The sequence below is a fragment of the Mus pahari genome, chromosome 1 (assembly GCF_900095145.1).
Source record: "Mus pahari chromosome 1, PAHARI_EIJ_v1.1, whole genome shotgun sequence".
Taxonomy (NCBI): Eukaryota; Metazoa; Chordata; class Mammalia; order Rodentia; family Muridae; genus Mus; species Mus pahari.
In genome coordinates this window covers 101,137,978-101,149,991 of record NC_034590.1, presented here as the reverse complement: position 1 = coordinate 101,149,991, position 12,014 = coordinate 101,137,978, and the positions used below count along the sequence as shown (strand labels likewise).

The 12,014-nt window shown below is 41.6% G+C and overlaps 1 pseudogene; it reads left to right on the top strand.

Moving 5' to 3' along the window:
* Positions 1–12,014, top strand: part of LOC110326619 — a 52,537-nt pseudogene that overhangs the window by 17,151 nt on the left and 23,372 nt on the right.

Below are 12,014 nucleotides of genomic sequence, written 5' to 3'. Positions count from 1 at the left end.
TCCATCATTTTTTTTTATTAACACATAATTCACTTACTGAGACTGCTTCTTTTGAAACATTTGGTGGCAGAATGACTCTCACTAAAGATGCACGGCTAAGAACAGAGAAACGAGTTGGTGATGCCTGAGAACCGCTGGGCAGTCTTCACAGGGTGAAACACCTACACAGTGAATGCAAAAGGCAGACAAATACACTGGGACAAAATGCATGGAGCAGAGACCATGGGCCTCACTGAAGCAGGAGGGTGTGGGTCTGAGAGAGAAAGAGACAGACAGACAGACAGACAGACAGACAGACAGACAGGGACAGCTTCTACCTAACTTGTGATCGTGGTGAAACTCAAGCAGAACTAGCCAATGCATTGAACAATGGAGCACTTTTGTCTTTCCCCTCTCTCACAAAGCTCTTGGTTCCAGAAAACAGAAATTTGCCTGCCTCTGCTCTGAAAATAGAATCACATCAGGCATGCCAGAATCAGAGCTGCATGTCGTTCCTGGGCAGAGAAAGAAAGAAAGGGACTTTCATGTGATTTGTTATGGTTAGTTGTTTGGTGTGTGTGTGCGTGCGTGTGTGTGTGTGTGTGTGTGTGTGTGTGTGTGTGTGTGTGTGTGTGTGTATTTTTCAGTCAGGGTCTCACGTAGCCCAGGTTGGCCTGGAATTTACTTTGTAGCTGAGGATGATTTTGTACTCCTGCCTCCACTTCCCAAATACTGGGATTACAGATGTACAACACTGTCAGTGGCTTCTGTTTCAAACTCCTTCTGCCTAAGTTCCTGCCTTGATGGCCCTCGATGGTTGACTAGAACCTGTAAGCTAATCTAAATCCTTTCGTCCCCAGGTTACTTTTGGTCAAGACGTTTATCACAGCAGCTACTAGTTTAACACACACTAGAGCAACCACCACATCCGGTTTATGTGGTGCTGGGGAATGAACCCCAGGTCTTCAGATATGCTGGCAAGCATTTTTATCAACTGAGCTACATCCCCAGTCCATAATTTTCATTTTTTTAAGAAGAGGTTTCAGGGCTGGAAAATAACACAGTGGTTAAGAGTACTTACTCTTACTATACAAACCTAAGGAGCAAAGTTTAATTCCAGCCCCCACTAGGAAAAAGACCTGTATGGCTTCTCACACTTCTGTAAAGCCAGCACTGAGGTGAGTGAGACACAAGAACTGCTGGGGCTTGCTGGTCATCAGTCTAGCGGGGCGGGGGGGGGGGGGAGAGAGAGAGAGAGAGAGTACTCCAGGTTGAACAAGAGACTCTGTCTTCAAGGAACAAGGCAGACAGTGATAAAAGAAACCCTAAACCCTTCTCTGGCCACAAGATAAGCACAGGTGTGTATACCACACACACATGCACATATACCACACATATGTAAATACGCTGCATTCTTGTACACATGGCAGGGGACAGAAGCTTCATTTATCTTCAGAAGTCTTTAAACAAGAAACCTATGCAGGACCATGCAGCATTTAAGCAGAGGGAAATACACAGCAATTATTCAAGTCACATTCCGGAAGCCACTGTGTGAGCAAATGCTGATCTGGGTTCTGCAGGGGTTCAAGAACGTCCCTGGGTGGGGGGTGGGGGGGCACTGGGTCTATCTCATGCAAAAAACGATACAACCCAGATGGGAAATCAGACCCATGGAAGTGAAGTGTCTTGCCTGGTTTGTGGCCTAATCAGAGACATGACTGGGTCATTGACCATACAACATATTTATGATACTATCTAAACACCTGCACGGTTATCACTGCATGTTATACGCTGCATTTCAGGTTTCACATAGACACTGCTTTTTTAAAAAGAGGTATTTATTTATTTTATGTATATGAATACACTGTAGCTGTCTTCAGGCACATCAGAAGAGGGTATCGGACCCCATTATAGATGGTTGTGAGCCACTGTGTGGCTGCTGGGAACTGAACTTCAGGACCTCTGGAAGAGCAGTCAGTGCTCTTAACTGCTGAGCCACCTCTCCAACCTCCACCCCCCACCCCCACCCCCATAGACACTTTTGAAACAACCCTTCAGAGTAGGAAACATTCTCCTCAGAGGGGAAAAAAAGCCTCAGGCTCGGAGGAGCTAGGTCATTTGCTCAAGGCCACAATCAATGATAGAGCCCCCTCCTCCTAGGATTTAAACCTAGCTCCTCCATCTGTCTGCCTCCCTCTGCTAAAGAAACCCCAACGCATTTCTAATCTATTGTCATCCACCTCTCTGGTTGCCTCCATTTGGTGCCTTGGTTGGTGTCTCTGACCGTGTACTCACAAGGCCCCATCACCGGAGTCAATTGTCTTCATACCAAGGCCTGGCACCCACTCGGTCCCCTGACAATTATCAGTTGACAGAGTGCCATGACTGCCAACCTGGAACTGTGATAGCACTCCCTCCTGGTGGCGCTGGTCAGCTTCAATCTCCTGCTAAGGCTTGTCAAGCACACACAGAGAAGAATCCAAAGGCACCGGTGCCTAAGGATGCCTGTGGTCTGTGCTTGCCGCCAGACTTCGAGCAGCACAAGTTGGGAGGAGCTCTTCTGTTACTATCCACTCATGACCCAGGTCTTCAGGAGGCACAAAGCACAGGGCACTGCATTTCATCTCTCCAATCCACCTCTGTGAATGGTCACTGGAAATTCACCACCCCATATCATCTCCTTCCCCTTCCTTCTACTTCCCCATACACTCTTCTGTTGAGACCTCAGTCCTTCCCATGTGGATATTCATCCTAGAGCGACAGTAGTGGTCAATGGGGAAAGAGGTTCTTTGGAGCCTATAGCTGGACATCTACAACAGGCAGGTTTGAACTATTGGGTTGTTCTTGGAGAAAGCCACCTAAGCTCAGTGACCCTCTTGCTCTGTCTCTAGGGTCATTACTAAATGACCCTTTTCAATGTTGACTTGGGACCAACAAACACAACAAGCAGTGTTTGTTGGTTGAGTGTTTGTTGGTAGAATTACTTTGCAAGTAGAAATACCATCTTTCCTCTAATGAAACCCAACCAGCAATAAAGGCAACTTAATGGCACAACTTTGGGCTGTTGAGCTATTAAAAAGGGAAGATTTAAGAAAAATAATCTCTTCTTGGTTTTCAAGAAAACCATGTTGTTACTATCTGTAATGATCACACTATCTTGGGAAAATTCCAGTCAGATTAAAGATTGAAATACCTGTTTTCACTAGAGATGGGAAAACTGAAGAATCTTGACAGTATATAATTCTAACATCAGTATCCCACCAATCTGAATGAAATTAAATAAAGATATTTATATTGAAACTCCAATGGTACAACTGACTCCTATTTTCTTCACAATAAAATTAATCATCTATGGGAATAGAAAAATGGCTCAGCAGTTAAGAGCACTGGCTGCCCTTGCAGAGACCCAGGTTGATCTCTCAGTAACCACATGGCACTTCACAACTAGCCTCTTTTGGCCTCTGTAGGTACTGCACATATGTGTTACATGTATATACACACACAGGCTGTGGTGGTTTGAATAGGCTTGACCCATGGGAAATGGCACTATTAGGAGCCGTGGCCTTGTTAAAGGGGGTGTAGCAGTGTTAGAAAGGGTGTGTCACTGTGGAGGTGGGGCTTTAAGGTCTCATTTATATGCCCAAGTCTGGCCAGTGTGACCTAGACCTCCTCCTGGCTGCCTGTGGCACACAGTCTCCTTCTGGCTGCCTTCAGATCAAGATGGAGAGAACTCCTAACTCCTTCTCCAGCACCATGTCTGCCTCCAGGCACCACCATGCTTCCTAGGATGATGATAATGGACTGAACCTCTGAAACTGTAAACCAGCCACAATTAATGTTGTCCTTTATAAAAGTTGCCTTGGTCCTGGTGTCTCTTCACACCAATAAAATCCAAACTAAGACACTGGCATACATATATAAAATAAAAAAATAAAAACTCAAAAAATATTTAAATTTGACCATCCCTCCTGTTCATCACTATTACTAATGATTTTGAATGTGGATATTTTTAACCTCTTACTTACCAAATGCCAACACATACCAGCATTGGTTTTATCATGTAAATGAACATGATTTGATTTAGTCATCCAAAGCCCTGAGTTAATCCATACATACATAGCCCTATATCTAAAAGCCTTCAAAATGTCTATCTTTTGAAGTACTATTCTCTTTGAGGTCTCCAGTCCAAATAATCAGAAAATTTAAGATGCTCTGTTTTTGAAATTGTGCAGTCAGAGGCTATTTATAACAATGAAAATATATGCACATAAAACATAAAACAAAACCATAATAACTGAGAAATGGTTAGGTAATCTACAGTATATACACCTAAAAAATGCAATAGTGTAAAATTCTCATGACCCAATGAAAACGGACACTGTAAAAAAAAAAATGTGTTCAATATTTTAAGAGATTAAATGTATGTGTAGTAAACAGAGATTTAAAAGGATGAGAAGAAATACATTAAAATCTTTACTGACTTTCCCCTAAATCATTCCTGTAGGCTTAGAGTTTTCAAAACCTACTTTAATAAAGGAAAGGCTTCAACCTCCCTTCTAGCCCAATGACCAAAGTTAGAAGAGAAAGATGGTTACGAGGACAAGGGCGTTGTGAGCCTGTTTAGAAGTAGCTCTTTGAGGCGATACCAATCTTTGCTGTCAGGATATCAACAGTTCAGTCCAAAGCATCAAACATGGATCAATAGCAGCTTCACAATCCAGAAGAAACCGCGAGGCTCGCTGAACTGTCAGGAATGTGTGGAATCCGCCAGAAGCAGCCAGAACTACACGAGACATTCTTTCTATTAAGTCACAGCAATAGAAGATCAGTAAAGACCAGCAAAGCATTGCAAGGCAAACCAGTTGCAAGAGCTTTGATCACTATCTGTTGGGTTCTACTTATGCCCTTTCTGAACATCACATGCCCTCTCAGGCATCTGCTTCAGCAACACATCCTCTCCTCACATGTCTGCTTCACCAAAACATCCTCTCCTAAGATAGCTTCCAGAAGAATATCACATGATATAACCACGTCTCCAAAGAAACCAAAAATTTCACTTCAAATTGCCTCTTTTATTATTTCCTTTTTTAATATATGTATTGATTTAGAGTATGAGCGCACACATGTGTGCGTGTGTGTGTGTGTGTGTGTGTGTGTGTGTGTGTGTGTGTGTGTGCATGCATCATGGCATGAGGTTATGGTTAGAGGATAATTTGGAAGTGTCACTGTGTTCTGGGGATCAAACTCATGTGCACCCAGCACAAGGTCCGTACTTAATGACATTGGCCATCGACTTTTTCAAGTGTTTAATCTAAAGGTAAATACTAGTAAAGACATGGATGCTTTTATTTTGTTGTTTATAGAAAATAGGATGATGGGGTTTAAGAGTTGAGACTATTTATAGGTTAAATAAGTGTGTTGGTATGTGTTACTTAAAGACAGCTTTGTAATATAAATATATGAAAGTAATTACTGAGCCAGTATATAAAACAAATACTTTAATAAGAATATGAGACATTAAAAAAAGGAGAAGGGAAGGAAGGAAAGAAGGAAGGAAGGAAGGAAGGAAGGAAGGAAGGAAGGAAGGAAGGAAGGAAGGAAGGAAAAAAGAAGGAAATCACAAGTAGCTCTTTGGGTCAGCAAGATGGCTGTCTTAGTCAGGGTTTCTATTCCTGCACAAACACCATGACTAAGAAGCAAGTTGAGGAGAAAAGGGTTTATTTGGCTTACACTTCCACATTGCTGTTCATCACTAAAGGAAGTTAGGACTGGAACTCAAGCAGGTCAGGAAGCAGGAGCTGATGCAGAGACCATGGAGGGATGTTACTTACTGGCTTGCTCCCCCTGGCTTGCTCAGCCTGCTCTCTTATAGAACCAAGACTACCAGCCCAGGGATGGCACCACCCACAAGGGGACCGCCCCCTTGATCACTAATTGAGAAAATGTCTTACAGCTGGATCTCCTGGAGGCATTTCCTCAACTGAAGCTCCTTTCTCTGTGATAACTCCAGCTGTGTCAAGTTGACACAAAATCAGCCAGTACAAGGGCTTAATGGATGAAGGAGCTTGCACCACAGCCTGAAGACCTCAATTCCATTCCCAGAACCCATGTGAGGATAGAGTAAGGAGACTGACTCCACAAAGTTGTCCTCTGACCTCCACATGCATTGTGGCAGGCCCACCCATGTACACATATCATGTACTCAAAAGCACATCATAAATAGAAAGAGTTTTTGTGAGAGAAATAGCAGGGTCTAGAGAGGTGGCCAAGTTTCTCGGCATCCTCCTCTGACCTCAGTGAGCACTCAAACATACATGGTATGCACTCACAGAGAAACATACATATGCACATTAATAAAATTTAAAAATAAATCTTTTTAAGAAGGAAGGAGTAGTTCTGGACATGTGAGCTACTGTGAACCTGCCTTCTTTATCAGAATACCCATTACTTACTTCCCCACCCCAGCCCCAGCACTGGGGGTTGAACCTATGGCTTCCACATGCTGAATATGTACCACTGACTCCCCAAGTCTCATTATCATGTCTTGACGACCTGATTTCTCAGCACCTTAGGAGCCTGCACAAGCAGCAACCAAGAAACGTAGCCAGATCAGAGGTAGCTTAGTAATCCAAGGCAGAAAACAGTGTAAATGGGGCTATCCTGGGCAAATGTGCTCATATACTCATCCTAAGGCTATGGCATTTCCTGCCTGGTCAGAGAATGTTCCAGAAATCTTGCATACTGTGCTCTTTTAAGTCTCACATTAAGAGATTGATTGGTTAAGTTAATTATTTATCAAATTCTCTCCTAGAACAGGAGCTGGATAGACTGGGATCCAGGAAAGGTTGTTTTGCATTTTTATCAAGTGTATTTTACATATAATAAAATACATTCCCATTAAGCCTACCATTGAAAAAAATTTCAATAAATGTACATACATAACCACTGTCAAAGTATAGGATATTTTCGTTTCATTCCCTCAAAAATTTCAGTTAGTCCCAACCTGTTCTCTGCCCCTACACCAGACAATGATTGATGTGTGTCCGTCACTGTTTACAGATTCTGACTGTTGTAAAATTTCATGTAAGTGACGTCATGTGTCAGGCAGTATTGAGTCAGAATCACTTGTATGCATCAGGAGCCTGTCCTATTTGTGACAGAACAGTGGCTCTTTGTGTGCAGACAGCAGAAGTTGTTTATTCATTTACCTTCAGGCCACATTGGAGCATATTATAAAAAAAAACTTCTATAAATGTTATTTTTTAAGATTTATTTTCATTTTAATTATGAGTGCAGTGGAATACTAGGGAGCCATCAAGTGAATGTATTTTTAAGAAAAGATTTCCAACAAGACAAAAAAGGGTCTGATAAATATGAACTCACAGAGACTAGGACAACACACACAACACCTGTACAAGTTCAAAGCAGACAAAATCCCAGCCCTGAGAAGGGAACATGGACACAGAGTCCCACCCCTAACTTCAGAAGCTCTTTGTGATTGATGCCTGATGGGAAGGGGGAACTCAGCTTTCTCCAATGGAGTAACACTGGGAACCACACTCCAGGGGCAGGGCCTGTGCTCAAGTCAACATGGAATGGAAGCTTTGTGTGTTTGTGTGTTTGTTTGTTTGTTTGTTGTGCTCTTTGGGGTTTTGTTTGGGTGTTCTTTGTCTTACTGGGTTTTTGCATTTGTTCTAATCTTTTGGGTTTTGGGTGGGGATTGTTGAGAGAAAGAGAGACAGGGAGTTATTAGGGGAAAAGTATGATTAAAATGTAGCATATGTAAAAACTCCATTTAAATAAAAATATTTGAAGAAGATAATTACTTAAAGTATGCACTTCCATATAACACATACAATTCCATGGGGGCGGATATGTTTTGTAAGGAAGTTGCACGGTTTTCTCAAGGCCACCAGCAACACAGAAGACTCCAGGTGCTTTTGTATTTCACTAATACTTGACGTTGTCTGCCTGTGTGACCACTTTAGTGCACAAAAAATCATCCCACTGTGACTCCAGTTCTGATTTGATAGGGAGTGTCTTCCATAATTCCTAGCCATTTGTACATCTTCTTTTAGTCAAATGTCTTTCCAGACTTGTTTGTCAGGGCTGAGTACATCGCACAGAAGCACAAAGGATGGAGTTGAGATCCCAGGACCCAGTATGTGCACTGAAGCACACACACAGCCCAATAGACATATGCAAAACAGTCAGTCTTCTTACTGAGCTCTTTGTACTGCTGAGAGTGAGCCATTTGTCTCTGAATATAAGAGCATACTATACATAAACACATCCTAAAGTTGTGTGGATGCCACACTTGAAGAACGGGTGTGTGACATAGGAAAGTTTGTCTACTTTCCAGTCAGAGATTTTCCTCCTCTTTTTCTAGACATTTTATTGTTTTAACTTTTCTAATTGGGCTTATGATCCATCTTGAGTTATTGTCTATGTGTGGTATGAACTTATATTCCAAGTTTATGTTTCCCTTAGGATATCAAGTTGTTGCAATACAACTTGTTGAAATTATTATCATTACCCAACTGAGCCATTTTGGAATCTCTGTCCATGTGTCAATGGGTATACATCTAAACTCTGTACTGTTCCATCGATGTAGGTCTCTACTTACTTGGTTATTGTAGTCTCTTATTTACAATATGCTTAAAATAAGTCTTGAAGTTAGATTACGTAAGTTCTACAGTCTTGTGTGTACATGTATGCATTGTTCATGTGCACATGTGTATGTAAATATATATTTAAAACAACAAGCACAGCATCTATATATATACATACATATATATCAATCTAAAACAACAAGCACAGCAGCTGGCTGGTAGTTTGGGAGTGAACTGATGTCTTAACAAGATGAATTTTTCCAATCTATGAGCATGGTATATCTCTCCACACATAATTAATTTCTCAGCAGCACTTGAGGTCTTCAGTAATTTTTAACAAGTGTTTTATATTTGTCCCTGGGCATTTAGTAGCAGAGACTGTCTACTTAGCTTGCAATTGCTCTTCACCAGCATATAGAGAAGCACATTTGCTTTTTGAATCTCGCCCTTGTTCCTTCAGCCACACTATTAGTTCTAATGGGTAGTTCTTCGCCAATTCCTTGGGATTTTCTGTGTCATTGCATCTGCTACCAAATACGGTTCCCCTTCTTGTTTTGCACTATAGTGCTTTTTATCTCTTTTTATTGTCTTATTGTATTAGCTACAACTCCATTAGCATTCTGAAGACAAGTAGTGAGAGAAAACACCCTTGGTTTCTCCCTGATTCTGAAAGAAAAAATGTCCATCTGGTAGAGATTTCATGGAGACGGTTGAACAAATTCAGAGAAGGGTCCTTCTATACCTGATTCACTGTAAATTTTTTTAAGCATGCATGGGTATCATTTTTTTTCAATAATTTTACTACTGATAAAAGAATTACACGTTTTTCTACTTTTTCAGTCCAAAATGTCGATTTATGCAGATTGCTTTTTAATGTTTAACCTTCTATTCTTGGGAAGAGAAGAAGTCATAACGTATTATCCTTTTGGATAGATAGCTCTTGATTAGATATTATTGCAGTTATATTATAGAAATGAACCTTTTATTTGCATTTTTAAAGCCTTAGTCTGGTTTTATATTGAGGTGGTGCTATCTTCTCAGAAGAGAAGCCTGGGTAGTGGAGACATGAAGCAATGCAAGGAACAACAAGAAATGAGCCCTTTGTGAAGTAAGACAACCAATTGACCTGATATATATGGAGAAAACTCTCATGGGGATTACAGTTAGAAGACACTACGGAGGGTTTTACTTAAAACAAATGTGACAATTATATGGCTAATCAGATAAAGGCTCCCACAAGTTGTCCTTTGACCTGCATTCTTGAACCATGGCACACATGCACACACACACACACACACACACACACACACACACACACTATATTTACATGTAATTTACGTTAAATATTAACCTGACTAAGCAAACAAGCAAACAGAAGGAAAACAACAGTGGGAGTTGGGGATGCAACTCACTTGGTGCTGTTCCTATGTAGGATGCATAAACCCCGGGATCCACCCCCAACACCATAAATTAAACAAAATCAGCACTGTGAGGAAGGAAGACAGAGAGTTCACTCTCCTCCCAGGCAGTCTGGGGTCTTCAAAGCCAAGATTGCAACAACATGCAGCACATTTGAAGGCAGTCCACAGACATGTGGACTGAATTCCAAGGTGTCATAGTCAAGTGCTAAGTTGCCTTGGATTTGAAAAGGAAGCTAACTGGCTGCAGGTAGATCGGCCATGCTCCAGTGGATGGCCCCACACCCACTTACACATGGCTTCAATGATCTATCAATAATAATAGTAAATAATAAGGACATGGAATGGGGGAAACAGGTTGAGATATATATATATATATATATATATATATATATATATATATATATATATTTTTTTTTTTTTTTTTTTTTTTTTTCTTGGCATGGTGGCTCATGCCTGCAATCCCAACTTTGGGAGGCTAAGGCAGAGAACTGCCTCAAGTTCAAGGCCAGCTTGGGTCACAGAGTGAGACCCTGTCTCAAAAGAAAAGAATGGAAGAAAGAAATAAATGAGAAAGAGATTAAAAATCTTAATCATGGGACTGGAGAGGTGGCTCAGTTGTTAAAAGTATGCACTGCTTCTACAAAGAACCCAAGTTTAATTCCCGTATCACATGAGACAGCCCACAACCTCCTATAAATCCAGCTCTGACCTCTGTACTACATTCATGTGCCCAGACCCCCACACAGACACACAGAGATACACATAGTCAAAAATAATGAAAACACATTAGATAGATAAGGTGGGTAGATAGATAGATAGATAGATAGATAGATAGATAGATAGATAGATAGATAGATAGATAGATAAGATAGCTGTTTATTCACATAAAACAGTAAGAGGGAAGGGAGGGACAGGGGTGGCTTCCACCTGTAAACTATCATGAAAGAAAGAACTAAATGTGTTTCCTATGTCTCTGGAAGGTAGAACTGGGAACCAAAAACTGTGCTAAGTCCCCATATACCACAAGGATATACCATAAGACCCTTGGAAGCAGTGTGCTTCCCTGGCTGCCCAGGACCAGGGAGGCTGAACAGCTGCTGAGGAGGGGTGGAGCTTACAACAAAGGGGTTGAACCAGGGATGAGTCCCCTGTGGCTAAATCCCTCACAATGAGCCCCTGCCCCATTGCTCCTGTTACCACTTGAAAACAAGCCTTTCTGTGTATCTGCCATGCTGTTTGTCAGAAAGGAAAATGGCCCTTCACAGCCGCGGTTACCAAGCACCAGATGGGATTCTTGAAAAAAAGTTTACATGAATTTTTAAAAACACAGTAATTCATTGTTCCAGAAAACCATTTTTTTTTCAGTAAAGGACTATTTTTAATGTCAAAAGTACTTTATATTGCTCTCTGATTTTAAAAATATATTAATTTTTGAGGATTTCATACATTTTAATCAAATTCACTTCTCTACTCCTCCCAACTCCACTCTCACTCCCAACACCCCACAGCCATTCCCAGCACCTTGACTGTGGTGGTTGTTGTTTTGAGTCCACTGGTTCCAATGTATGCTGTCCATGTACCCATAGGTGTGAGGTCATCTTCTAGGATGTGGTTCACCTACCAGAGGCCACGCCCTTAAAGAAAATTGACTCTCTTCCTCAGAGCCATAAATGGCCTTTGTATTAGCATGTCGACTGGCTTGATCTTTTGCTGGCAACCATAGCTGCTGTGAGTTCACAAATGCACAGGTCATCTCCCTAAGAGTTTTGGTCTGATCCATCCTGACTTTTGGCTCTTAATCTTTTTGTTTGTTTGGTTGGTTGGTTGGTTGCTTGGTTGGTTGGTTTGGTTTGGTTTGGTTGTCAAGTCAGGGTTTCTCTATGTAGCTCTTGTTGTCCTAGAACTCTCTCTATAGACCAGGCTGACTTTGAACTCAGAGATCTGCCTGCCTCTGCCTCTCTGCCTCTGCCTCTGCCTCTGCCTCTGCCTCTGCCTCTGCCTC